General features: G+C 39.4%; 1 protein-coding gene across 1 annotated transcript in view; it reads right to left on the reverse strand.

The window, feature by feature from the left end:
• The window catches only part of LOC140229447 (uncharacterized), a 23,920-nt gene extending 15,394 nt beyond the window's left edge, over window positions 1-8,526 (reverse strand). The window contains exon 1 of the mRNA XM_072309700.1: window positions 8,391-8,526. The gene's annotated coding sequence lies outside the window, so the exon portion shown is untranslated. The remainder of the gene's footprint in view (window positions 1-8,390) is intronic.
• Window positions 8,527-15,055: the final 6,529 nt, after the last annotated feature.

Here is a 15,055-nt window from a genome sequence, read left to right on the forward strand (position 1 = left end):
AAATGACGACATCTCGCATCCAAAATTTCATTTTTAGTACTTTTTAACACAATTAAGGAACAAGGGGTCTAAGAAACTGGATTTTTTGTCATTTTCCCGATGTTCATGGATTTTGACTACATGTCCTCATGTAGAAATAGAACTTTTGCGAGCCGATGTGGGCTGCCATTTTTTTCCAGAAGTGGATGTTACAAAAAAAAAAAAAAAGGAAAAACATGAGAAAGACAACAATAACACCGCCATGCATGTTCGCAGTCGGTGCAAGCGCGCAAGCCCTTTTCACGTGCTTTTGCAATGGGACTTGACGCTTACACAATGTTCGCGAGCCAAAATGAAAGAGTTCAGCAGATCGCGGAGCACGCGCGTATCGCATAGGAATTGTACATCAGGCTGCAAACCGAACTACCGCGGTCGCGAACTGGCGGAGGCTGTACCGGATCGCAGTTGTGGTTATTTTTTACTATCGCGATGGACATTGGTACTGCGATTTTGAAAATATTATAAATTGGTTAGTGGTCAACCTTTATGTTATTACCTGGGTTAAAGCAATTTGCAAGTTTGCGTTTCAGAGTGGAAAAACCCTTATGTGACCGTGAACCGGGACTTTTACTCTATATTTCGCGAGTCTCAATTTTTGCGAATCGGGAATTCCTGACGATTTCGCGAGTGATTAAATTCGCGATCGTGGAGTCCTGTACTGAAAGGAAAAATGTACATGCGAATGTCACACCCACATAGGGATCAGAGTCAATATAATATATTCGCGTGTTTTTAATTTCGCGAATAGCACGAGACTCACGAAATTCGCGAAAATGCGAAAACCTTGTGAAATATCCGCTGTATACAGTGGGCTTATACTATTGTTTTGTGAGCACACAGGGAGCACTGGAAGACGACAAGGCGGTACGGCGGTAGCCTCACCCCTCATGATCATGCTAGCAGTAACACGCTAGCTAACGAGCAACCGAGGAGCAGCCAAAATGTAAGAAGTGCGTACTCACGTACTGTAAAAGTTCAAATACGCCCTGTAAAAATGGTACTTCGGTACACAAAGTCTGCTATTACTACGCGTAAGTGGGTAATGGCAGCCCTTGACCGAAAGATCAGTCTGTATCTGGTCGGCGGGGAAATGTTCCGCGGAGACTGCATCTGGCTTCACGGATCCCCTCCTATACAGACCGAATGCAATGATGCTGGCTCCTGTAGGGATGCGCTGCCAGCGGTCGCGCACAGATCAAGCGTTACGACAAACCAAAGTTCAGACAGCTTTTTTACATTCAAACCAAGTTTGACATGACATGACACATTATGCAGCAATATTTGGGATAACTTTCTCACATTGTGCAATCGAAATACAGTACTACAGTATTCATCGCATAATCGGGCATCTGATAATCGGGAACCTTGCTTAAATGACATACGCTTCCCAGAAACATTTCCAATGCATGTTATTTTCACTGGATAATCGGGCGGGGACCTCTGATAAACGGGACAATTTTTCTTCAAGCGATCTTTGATTTTGTTGATATTTTACACAAAAAATCTACCAAAATACCACAACAATATTTCAAAGATTCCCCATCAGTTGTCGTTTACATCGAACTTACAAAGCAAGCTTCGGACTGGTGTGTTCTGACCTCCGTCCATCCAGTACACATAGCCACGAAAGTGCCGTGTATAAGTATCCATGCCATTGCGAAACACATGCTTTCGCGACATTCTTCTCCCCTACATAAGCAAAGCCATGTGCTCTACATCATTGCGAGAATGCAGGGAGAGCTAGAGGGTCGCGCCGAGGGGTAGCGTGGTTGTGTATTCATGTACATGTACAGTACATCTGCGTGCATGTTTGTGTATGTGTGTGTGTGTGTGTGTGTGTGTGTGTGTGTGTGCACTACATGTACATGTCGTATGCCGTGTATGGTGAGTGCTCATCGCGAAATCGGGCACCCGCTTAAAGGGGCCGTGTTTGCTACTCCCAACCACTGGTAGTTGCATCTTTTTTCCATGAAAATTCTACCACAATGTTGGATATATCATTAATCTGGTGAGTGCAATGCATACTTGAAATGTTGATTTTGCTATTTTTATAAGTTTAAATTTGCCAATCTAACGTTAGGGCTGTGAATAAGATGCAATCGAGAAGGGTGAGGTACCTCACCCAATTCTCCATTGAGACAGTGGTTAAGAGCTTCCCCACAGCGATGCATACTACCAGCTTCCATCTGTCTACGGAGGAGAGCGATAACGTCAAAAAAATAAAAGACTCCTCCGGACAGACGGATCTTTCTTTGGCAGCCCCAATGAACTCTTAGCTCAGACACCATTGTATATTAAATTTGCCCTCTAACGGTTAGTGGTGGAGAGGAGGAAAATCTCTTTGGCGCACGCAGGAATTGGCCGGCCGGCCGCGAATATTTTTTTCGTACATGGAAACACTATGGCAGGGACATGAATTACTCATAAATTGAGCTGAAAGACTGAAGAGCGCAAGCGCGTGGACTTCGCTAAAACTGTATAGCTTGGCCAACTTGTACGTAATGAACGGACTCGTCTTGCACAGGCTGTACTCTCTGTGTACACATGGAACGTATTTATTATTATACGTATTATTATATTGTGTGGATCACGTGTGTGCATGCAGCGCACGCCCGATGCAGCATATGTGTGTGTGTGGGTGTGTGGGTGTGTGTGTGTGTGTTGTGCATGTACATACGTTCGTGCGTAAACATTAGTACTGCACTCACGAGGTTCTTCCGATCAATGAACAACATGCAGGAAACTGAACTGTCGCTTGCGATAGCTAGCTAGCTAACACTACAACACACATCACATTGCACACACATAGCACTCTGTACATCCGATACAATCACGCTCACATATCACGTACGTCTAATTGACTAATCAGCTTGAAAACGCAGAACTAGATTCTACTGAAGTTCGGTCTACTATTATTAGCTTACATGTGGATTGGTAGGCCTAATCTTATCGTTGTAATTCGAAAGTGCACTCGAGATGCTCAAGTCACTGGCGGCACTGAGAAGTCGATTGTGAATACATGTCCGCTTCATAAATCATAGCCAAGTGCGGAGTAGGCCTACTGTGGTAGCGGTGTATTTATGAATACTGGTACCCGATCGACAAAAAGGTCGTGCAAAAGATTTCGGAAGAGCTCTTATTTGGCCATTTATGCGTGTACGGATATAACGAATAGTGGTAATGTGGCATCAATTCCTAGCCTATGGCTGTATAGCCCGACCAGACGCTGTTAATACGCTGTGCGAATACAGCGTCTGACCAGCGAGCGGGCACCTTCAAAGTGGGGAACCACAACACAACTACAAAACTTATGAAAATTTATACGTTCTTTATAAACAATGTAAACGTTACCAAACGTTACTCACCTTAAGTGCATGCTTGTATTACAGAAGGTTCGTAAGTCCATTGAGAGCCCTCGTGATAAGTCCGAGGAACAAAAAAATGACACTTTCTGGCGGATTCCCTGACACCGTCTGGGTTCATCGTTGCAGAATTCAAAATGGCGCCTTGATCTCTGCGGAGATATCATTTGCGTGCGTGCGATGCGCTGCTTGAGTGTTGGTGTAGCAGCACGGTCGACAGCGCGACCTTTTGAAAGGGCATTCAGATCATGTTACCTACCTCCCAATATATTCGGAATGGCCTGGCGTGACAGACGATATACCGTTCGCTACCCGTTCACACATGCTGCATATAACCATCATTTTAGGTAAGTTTTTAAATTCAAATTTCAATATTGATAGCATAGATATGAAGTCTCATTATCATTTTGTTTGTCAGATGAGTTTGAGGTGAAAAAAAATATTCTAAAGTATCAAAATTCAAAGCGATTGCATGCGATCGTTGAACTCTCTTCATGTTTGGAGGTCCGCCGGTACAGCCCTGTCGCGCTACATATGTACAGCGACTGGGCTGTGTATAGTTAATGGCTGTAGAGGTAGTGACTTATAAAGTTGTACATTTCACGCAAGCTACGCGTGTACCTGCTCTCCTATCCACGCCGCCGGCTGCCCTGGCTGACAATCACGATGCTCTCCGCTCCCCGCATATTTCCAGTGGGGTTACGTAGGGCACCCATGAACTGCAAATCGAATGTAAACTGAATAGCGAGCACGTACGTACGCACGCAGTGATCACACGTGATCATGTACACTGTGTATGTACATATAGTATGCGAGTCCGTTCATTCTGTACAAATTTGCGAAGTCCACGCGCTCGCGCACTTTAAAATTTCAGCTAAACTTATGAATAATTCATGTCCTATAGCATTTCCATATATACGAAAAAAATATTCGCCGGCCAGTCGGCCGTGTATGCTTGGGGCTGGATGGTGAATTGAAGACATAAGCATGTGTAATAGAACATAGAGCTGAAATCAAACACCTCCCTTCCCGATTCCGTGCTCTTCGACTTGAGAAACTCAGCCATTTCATAGCCACAGGTTACTTTACTAGGCTCACACCTGTAAATAAAATGGAATGTCCCAGACCCCTTCACAAATTCGTACCAAAGATACCAAAATAAATGAAGAAAAAAATTAATTAAAAATCAATGATGTAGTTTGGCAAAAAACTGAATAGCTGTAGATATTGAGTATGAATTCTTCTACAAACTGCAGTTTGGTTGGAAGATGAAAGCTTTTCTGATGGAATTTGAGGGGACTATATTTCATCAGGTACATTAGGTGTACTGAAAATAGGTGATTTTTTGAGTGACAAGAACTCGTAGTCTGGCTTTGCGGACCCTTGGACAGAATTTGAGCAGAAGAACCCACCCTGAAAATTTGATGGATGAAAGGGTATATCTCACTTATCCAGGTTAGTGAAGCTGAAACACCTCATTTCTCCCAGCTATTTTACAGAATTTTTTGAAATTTGAATTTTAACACACGTCTCTATGGGGAGTTATTTACCCGTGTGAGCCCTATAGAGAATGCACGCAATGCACACAAGTCTATGGGAAGTATTCATCCCATACAAGCTCTGCTGGTTTATGTTGATCTCTTGTGTCAGATCTCTTCCTTCCTCCCCCTTCTCCTTCCTACCCCCCCCCCCCCCATCCCTCTCCTCTACCCCCCCCCCCCCAACTCTGCTTGGCTACAATTTGTTTTCTTTATGATTATTATGTTGTTGTGGTACTAGATCTTTGTACATAGCAGTCATCAGTATGACACAACTTTGAATGACTGTGTTATTTTAATGTATTTCTTTGTTTTGGCTACCACTGAAACAGCTCAAAATATATAAAGTTAGTCTGTTTGACAAAACAAAGTCTTTTAAATTACTTTGTAGGCAATAAGGTGATGACACCCCCATAATCAAGGATAACTACCTGCATCTATGTATTCATCTTATGAAGAACTGATCAACACTGCAAGATATATTTTTGAAAAAACCCCCAAAGGGCATGATTTTCAAAAGTGTCCCTTTGCTTTGAGAAGCTTTATAACTCTTGAATGTGTAATTTCCCATATGATGTAGGGGCAAATATCATCAAAAAGACATTTATGATGTTAAAAAGTCAAATGAGAAATATGACCTCCACTATAGGGCTCACACCTGTAAATAAAATGGAGGGGAAATTACAGAATACCGGTTTTGCGTCATATAAATTAGCATATTGGTGCGTATAAGAGCCGCCTCCGGCGGCTCTTATACGCACCAAGGTGGCTCTCCCTTAGAGAGGAATTTCAGCCCGAAGGGCTGAAATTCGTCTTTCCGGTCGTCTGGGGCCCCCAAAAACCCCGGGAATGGAATGGCCGTCAAAAAGTAGGTTGACCACATAATTTTTATGAAAATTGAGTGGTTTCGGAGGAAAACTGCTCTAAATCAAGATAACTCGAGTAAATCGACGATAAAGAAAATCGACCCGATTTTGACGGAACTATTTTAAACGTGATGACGTCATAACAGCTGGCAGTCCTTCTTCCTTCATCTCTTTTCGACACAAGTCATCACGATACAATCACACTACACTAGGAAGAGAGATTTGCGGTGACACCATGTGTATGTAGTCCTTAACCGGATCGTAGTTTGGAAGAAGAGCTTAGAAAGAGGAGAAACAAAGAGGGAAGCGACATATGGGGGTTGTGAGGAGGGCAAAACGTGAAGAGTGGGAGACAGTAATGGGCTGGAAGTTGAAGTTGCACTAGTGGAGACAGTAGAGAAAGGAACACAGAGAGTGGTAAGGAAGAATAGTGTGAGAATCAAGTAAGATGTTCGGACATCGTTAGAAGGGGAAAGATGAAATAGAAGGGAAGAGGAAGAGGAAGGAGTTGAATGTTGGAGAATCATGGAGATAGGGGAGAGCAGTGAAGATTACAACCCCCATATGTCGCTTCCCTCTTCGTTTCTCCTCTTTCTAAGGTCTTCTTCCAAACTACGATCCGGTTAAGGACTACATACACATGGTGTCACCGCAAATCTTTCTTCCTAATTAACTTCACCATGCAAACCTTCAAACAACACACACTACACTAGTTTGGCAAGGCAGCGCGTATACGCGTATTGTCAAGAGACAATTGCGCGCTCAACTGCTATACGTACTGTACACTGTACAAGTAAACATGCGCGCGTTGTGCAGGCTCAATACGCGCTACCACTGCCACAAGTACGCATAAGCTGTTTGTTATGTGTGGATGATGTGTACTGCATGCATAGAGTCATCATGGTGGGCTGTCAAGCGCACCCACACAGTGCGTAAGCTCTACTGTAAGCTAGCACCAGCAATTAGATAAGTGATTGTTTTCTAGTCTCACCTTAAATTTCTATCGTTTTCTAGGATACGGACTATCCTCAACTCCTAAAAACGTGAGTATACATCGTAAATTTGGGTAAATTTTAACGGCTAGACTAGCATCGTCAGGATCTAGAACTACATTATTATCGCTATCGGGGGACACCCCCGAAACCCCCGTAAACAACGTATGAATACCACACTTCTCACCGCACACAGCAAAGAAAACACACGTAAACAAATGCAATCGTCGACAGCCGAATCACGGACCGTATCGCAGATCGGATTAATATTTTAATGGTTGCTATCGGCAAGCGTAATTACGCTCTTTTCAGAGAGATTTGCGCTATCCGTGATTGGCTGCCGGTATTCTGTAATTTACCCAAAATGGAATGTCCCAGACCCCTTCACAAATTCATACCAAAGATACCAAAATAGATAAATGAAGAAAAAAATTAATTAAAAATCAATGACGTAGTTTGGCAAAAAACTGAATAGCTGTAGATATTGAGTATGAATTCTTCTACAAACTGCAGTTTGGTTGGAAGATGAAAGCTTTTCTGATGGAATTTGAGGGGACTAGTTCTATATTTCATCAGGTACGTGTACGGAAAATAGGTGATTTTTTGAGTGACAAGAACTTGTAACTTGTAGTCTGGCTTTTTTGCGGACCCTTGGACAGAATTTGAGCAGAAGACCCCACCCTGAAAATTTGATGGATGAAAGGGTATACTTGGGTGACCCGCACATCGTCATAGTTAATGTTTGCGCATATTTGAATCACATTTCGCCACTGAAATTCTTTGAAATCCAACTCACATACAGGAAAAATGCTGAAAATTCCAATGGAACCACAATTTCACTGATCGATATCGAAAATTTGCTGCTATCGTTGTCAAACGCGAACAATGCGAAAAAGTTGCGCACTAAGGAAGGGGCCCGCAACTCGTCACCCGCGCTCCCATAGACAAAGCACATAAAAGACGTGTGCGGGTGACCGTGATGCTCCCATAGACATACACGTAAAAGATGCGTGCGAGGACAGTGGTGATACTTAACACGTATTCCGATTAAATTTCAGATTTTCGCGAAAAATTGTTCGGTTTTCACAATTTGCTTGGTTGTGGTAGCCCTGCCAAGTTTCCACTTCAAGCTTACTGAACACAGTCCCAGGCATAAATTTTTGTTTAGTGCGCTTAAAACAATTTTAAGCGGGGTGACGGTATTCGGGCCCCTGACGAGGTGCGGGCACCTCGCTATATATCTCACTTATCCAGGTTAGTGAAGCTGAAACACCTCATTTCTCCCAGCTATTTTACAGAATTTTTTGAAATTTGAATTTTAACACACGTCTCTATGGGGAATTATTTACCCGTGTGGGCCCTAACTTGGTAACTTGTTCGTAATAGGCCTAGTGGGTAAATTACTTCAAGAACCGTGATTGAGCTATAGAGGTGCACGTGCACGTGCGGTGCGTGCGTGTAGTTTGTGCATCCAATATGCGGGCCATCAATATGAGTTACACTGTGGATAGGGTCGGTATGCCATTTCGTATGAATAGATTCTAACGTTAGATACATCACATGAAAACGTAAATTCTAGTTCAGTTCACTTACTTTAGCTCCAAATTTGTGGAGAACAAACGCCAAACGATTCTTGTGTTGCTTGCTATACACGTGTTTCCGTCCTCTGATGTCACTTTGACGACATAAGCTACAATAATAGAAGTCTTTCGAGGTCATTTCTCGTTACTATACTAGGAGCAGTTTCTACTTCCACTCGAAGCATCCCGATTGAAACGCGTTGAATTTACCAGTACACAAATGCTGGATATGGGGATTGTGAGGGCGCCGGGCGCGCGTGTGTGACCAGCGGACGCACGATCCGTGTGTGCGTGCTTGGATTTTGTTTGTGTGCGTGTGCACGTGTGGCGCGATCGCTGTGTGAGCGAACCATGAGACCTGTCCACGGCCACACACCACTGAACAGTGGGTGACTGTTAGTTCACTGTAGCTCCCTGGGTTTTCCCCAGGCCACCTTGACAACAGTGGGTTCCCTCCAAAAAGGTTTTGTGTTCTCTGGTGCGTGGACACTGGAAGAGGTACAGGTGATTCTGCTGAGCAAAGTTCTAGTGCTGTGCCGAGACTAGCACTTTGGAACACCCTTGGTAAAGACCAAAACCGTCGTATAGACAGGGTCAACATTCATAAAAAAAAAAAGATATAAAATGATAATATATAATAAAGATAATAATAAACACCGTTTTTTTTCAAGTTCATACTTCTCATAGAATATTTAGCTAAATACATGTATTGAGGTTTCATGTACCATAGATTTTTCTAACTTTAAGGAAACCAAAACCCCAAGGGAAATGTGGATTGAGTGAAAGCAGCAACTTAAAGGGATGGTACAGTATTGGCAAATTGGTGGAGATGAGAATTGGGCTTCTAACTTTTTGCGAGATACCAAGAAAACACTTATGATATAGACATAGTACAGATCATACCATTTTAAGAGGAATTCAAAGTATATTTGATGAAAATCGGGTTTGGAATGACTGAAACATCCAAAAACAAAGTAAAACAAAGCGATCGTAATAAAGTGTGTGTCCCACACTTTATCAGAATCGCTTTTTTTTTTGATATCTCAGCCATTTCAAATTTCATCAAATAAACGTTGAATTCCTCATAGAATTACATGCTCTTTCATATTGTTACGGAAGGTTAACTTGGCCTAACGAACCATCATAACCACCAAAAATACCCAGACTCTCAAACAAGGTGTTTGGTCGATCTCGGTCATCTTGTCGAACTCTTTTATTTACATATTCCTCCGCGGAACAATAAAGTGCCCAGAAATGATAGTACAATGCACATGTATCCATAACAATATTTCATAAGAGGTTTGTCATTATCTCACCAAAAAATGTTAGAAACCTGAAATCGGGTCTCAACCAAAACTATACGATCCCTTTAAGTAGAACACGTCAGTGAAAGTTTGAGGAAAATCGGACAATCGATGCAAAAGCAGGGAAGTGAGAGGAACCTCCCTGGCAAAAGTTAGGGCTTATGAATTTTTAAAGTTTTTGTGTTGAAACCGCTGGATGAAGAGACTATATGTACTTCGAGGTTATGATGTCAAGTGTGGACAACAATATACTAGTAGAGAAAATATAAAGGGAATTCCACAAAAATTCACTTTTCTTGCATCATGAAAGAGCACTTGACTAACCGCTTTCAGAAAGCAGGGGAAATTGTTAACCCTTAACATAATTATGTCAGTATTGTATTTCTTAAGATTATCTTATTATTGATGGACCGTGTATTTTTCATGAAAAAGGCATTTTTGTGGAATTCCCTTTATATCTCCATTATATTGTCCACGCATGACGTAATAATCTCTAGTATAGTCTCCTCATCCAGCGGTTCCAACACCAAAACTTTGGCGTCGATTGTCCGATTTTCCTGAAACTTTCACTGATGTGTTCTACTAATGTTGCTGCTTTCACTTAATCCACGATTTCTCTTGGGGATTTGGTTTGCTTTGAAGGTAATTTAATTGGCTATCAACCTTATAGGTCAATAAAAATGGAAACTCAAGTTACGCATGATGAGTGAACAATTGTTTTTCTCTTTTAAGGCACAAAAGTAAAGCTTGCAAAAATGTACAATATCATGATTCTTATTCATGCATAAATGTGCTCTTCCATATAACAATGAGAGCAAAAGACAAATTTAACACAAGAAGAAACAAATTACTTCGCAAAAATCACTCATTCATCTCTATAATGTCTTTGTAGCCCTCAAAGATAAAGGCAAAAATAATGGAGAAAATTAAGAATGTCAAATCCATATTCAAATGACATTAGAGAAGAGGCATTCAATCTTAACAAAAATGGTAGAAATTTGAAATGGATATCAAATTAAGAAAACTGAAAATAGTTCTAACGGCTACTTGGTTCTTAAATTTGTCTCACAAAATCTAAAATTACTTAATTAGAATAATGAAATACAGAAATTCTGCCCATTTTATGATATTTGCTGCTTACATTTGAATTTGAGTTGACAGAGAATTATTATTTCCCCCACTTTGTTTTTGTTTGAGGATATAAAGACATTATAAACTAATGAAAACTGAATTGTGTTTGCCATGTCTCTCAATGTGTTGAACTGGCTTTTGTTATTCTTGTTATCTTGAAGGGCATTTGCAAATGAATGACAAAATGTCAATTTCTGCAATTTTTACATTTGCGCCTTAAAAAAGATAAAAAGAATTTGTTCATTCACGCGTAAATATCCCTTTGTATTAACCTATCGAGTTGATAGCCAAGTTAATAACCTTTAATAATTATATATGGCACAAAGATTTTTTTTTTAATCAAAATCTTCTATGAAAAATATGTATACTTGAAAAAGTGTTCTCTTTCTCTTTCTTTTTTGTTGTTGAGTGTATACTATAATAAAAAAAAAATCGACATTTTTGGAAAGTACGTAAGAGATTTTAAGCTTACTATACCTCACCATCAAGTTATTCCTCTTTGGCAGCATACCAAAAAAAAAAAAAAAAAAGACGTCATATTATACTATTATTATAGTAATGGAATGAGAGGTGTGGAAAATCGAAAGCCTGTCAAGTTCAACATTTGTTTACTTCAATTCTCAATCATTAAAATCTAAATAATGCAATTAAAGTCATTTTACATTGAAGAAGGCATTCGACAACAACAACTACAACAACGACAAAAAGCACAGCTTGTATCGGGCTTACCTTTTTTTCACATAACCGAGTGAATTGAATCACAATCTAATTAGGCATGAGATTTTCAAGTTGGTTGACAATGAAATAGCCGCAGTCGTCAATATGCAAAGATGAACGTGACTTTGAAAATGAAACATTATCTTTAGGATTTTTTTTTTTGTTTCAAAATAATCAATCACAACTTAAAACTAAGTGTCTAGAATCTAAGCTATTGATGTCAAATGGAAATCATTCAAGCAAAAGTCAAAGCCAACTCCCCTCCCCCACAATTTTCAAACATTTCAACAGCAACATTGCTGTAATTACGATCATTAAATAACATGACTTACTAATTGTGATATGGACATTACACAATTGAAATGACAATAATGATAGTAACAATAATCATCCTGGCCATTCTACAAATACTAATACTAATAAAATACTACTACTATTGCTACTACTACTTAATAATAATAATAATAATAATAATAATAATAATAATAATAATAATAATAATAATCGTAATAATAATAATAATAATGATAATAATAACAATGATAGAAACTCTTACAAAGCGCTCATTCTCCCTCTAAAAAGATATACTCATGGCGCTGAAGCAGCATCGTTGATTTATCTGTTAAAACGACAAATGTTTTTTAACAAGAAAACAGCTGAAATGAGATAGTTAATGTAATAAATATATATATGTATATATTCATCTCCCTTAGCAGTGGGCACTTAATAGCAATAATAGATGAATAATATGTTTTAAAGAAAAGGAATAAGAATAAGAAGAATCAATAAATACATGAGAAGATATTTGTTTTAAATCTATGATATATTAAAGAGATATTTGCTAAGAGAAATTTAAAATTCCACTGCACGAGGATGTCTGGCGACAATATTGTCAGGGATATCATTCAAAACTTTTAGTCCAATGTAGGGAAAAAGAACGAGTTCCCCATGATTGCTTTATAACTTTAGGTATCTGAAATGTAATAGAACTAAATTATGGAATTTATGGAGAGGATTACAACACTAGAGAGAATTCTGAACTTATCATACGGATACTCAGGTCCGTTTGAGTAAACCACATGATAAACAAAAAAGCAACTTTGAAGATATTATTCGCTTTTCAAGCAGCAGAGTTTTGAGGACGTTGTAGAATGTTGATCTATTGGTGTGACCCGGTTTTGACACACACACACACACACACACACAGACAATCTGAAACAAAGAATCATAATAATTTACGCAAGAAATAAGGGCATGCATCGAATAAGCTGTCCGGCTGCTTTTTTAATGAGATATTTCCGAATGAAACCAAAGTTACGCAACTGCAACCTTGCAGATTGTGACACGCCCGCTTATAGGCCTCGAGCAACATGATACTGTAAAACACGATATTTTCGCGACATGAAATTTCGTCAATTGGAGCATTTCAAGGACACTTACTATCAAATACTATAGCGCCAAGACTGCGTGCCTTTTCAAAAGAGTGAATAACACTGTTACAATAAAGGATTATTCTCAACTGACACTTTTTCAAAATTATAGCCTTTGTTAGTATCGGGTACCACCAGTAACGGCTTGTTTCTAGCACCAAAACACGAGCTCAAAACTTCCTTTTACCGTTCCAAAGAAGTTCTGTATGATTGTTTGTTTGTTTGTTTGTTTTTTGTTTGTTTTTTGTTTTTTTTAGAAAATTGTCTTCAATGGTCATATCATACTGTTATTATAAATTAGGCCTAAATTTATGAAATCATTTGACTGTATAATACACTGAAATGATTTGGGTTAATGGTTAGTGATTAATAATTCTATTAACAATTCATTTACTTACAAATCTGCACCCGAACTGAGTGTCTCTTTAGTAATCAGTAAAAAGTGAATCCATTTTAAGTTTACGATAATTGTAAAAACCGAACACCTAAACAAATAAAGAAATTCTTCACCAGTCTTAGCTAAAGAACAATTTTTACAAATTCTTTCATTTCTCGGGATGTTTGAGTACCGTCCCGTTATATACACCCCACTGCTGAATTTGTTATAAAAACACATAAAGCGCCAGAAAAAAATTCTATCAATGGGACTTAACGATAATGATTAATGATATTCTATAATCGGAGTATCGCCTCCTTGCTGTAACTGTACCACTAAGTCCCTTGCCGTGACAGGGGACATGAAATTACGTGATTGAATTGAATTGAATGTATTTGTTTCATTTCCATTTTACATTGCATTGTTGTTTACACATTGACACATACTGCATAATATTACAGTACTATATCGGCATGAATTGACAGAATATAGGGTACTTATACAAACGGAAATGGGGTGACCATAGCTTGTAAAATTTGTAGGTCACCATGACGAGTAATATTCATAATTATGTACAGAGTAATTGAGAATATAACATATATACAGACTCCTGAAACATATTTGAATAGCTTGTACATATTTACATCTTAAAGGTAGAAAACATGAATGAGAAAGAGAGGGAGAGAAGGAGAGAACGAGAGAAATAGAAGAAATAAAGTGAGAACCGAAGGGGTGAGAGAGGGGGAAGAAAAAGAAAGAAAGAGAAAAAACAGTGGAATTAAAATGAATAGGATTTCCACATGAATAATATACCATGTAAAAGTTGATATAGAATTACCTTATAGGGTAAAAGTGTCGATCCAGATAACAAACATCTTGTATAGAATTATAAAGGCTAGTTACATCGTAACATATTTACTCAGAAATAGTTTTAATATGTATTTGAATGTTTTGAGGCTTGTGGTGTGTTGAAGAGAATAGGCTAAAGAATTCCAATATTTTGGTCCAGCAAAAATTGTGTTTAAAGTTGGTTCTAATGGATGGCAGGTGGTAAGAAGAAGACTGCCGAGTGTAGTAATTGTGATGCGACCGCACTTTCCATATTCCATCACCACATTGAAACTATAGTAACTGCAAGAGATCATCACAAAGATAATTTTTTTTTTCTCGCAGATGAGATCTTTGGCTCATCGTCAGCAGAGCCCTTATCGTCAGTGCAGAGCTCTGCTGCATGCTGCGTCACTCTGCTGCGTCAGTGCAGAGCGAAAGAAAATAAACCCGGGGCCCTGTTTCATAAAGCTGTTCGTAAAGTTACGAACGACTTACGAGCGACTGGTAATCAGTTCTTGTGCTGAATTATGAAAATTTTGATAAGTATAGCACATCAGAACTGATCACCAGTCGCTCGTAAGTTGTTCGTAACTTTACGAACAGCTTTATGAAACACCACCCCGGGGTGTTTCATAAAGCTGTTCGTAAAGTTACGAACAACTTACGAGCGACTGGTGATCAGTTCTTGTGCTGAATTATGGAAATTCTTATAAGTATAGCACATCAGAACTGATCACCAGTCGCTCGTAAGTTGTTCGTAACTTCACGTACAGCTTTATGAAACACCCGTTCGTAAATTTACGAACAGCTTTATGAGTTTACTGATGAAACACCCCCTGCTCTGCATCAGTGGCATGCGCGCCCCCACGCAAGTGTACGCGCCCTCTGA

Source organism: Diadema setosum, chromosome 6 (genome assembly GCF_964275005.1).
Source record: "Diadema setosum chromosome 6, eeDiaSeto1, whole genome shotgun sequence".
NCBI lineage: Eukaryota > Metazoa > Echinodermata > Echinoidea > Diadematoida > Diadematidae > Diadema > Diadema setosum.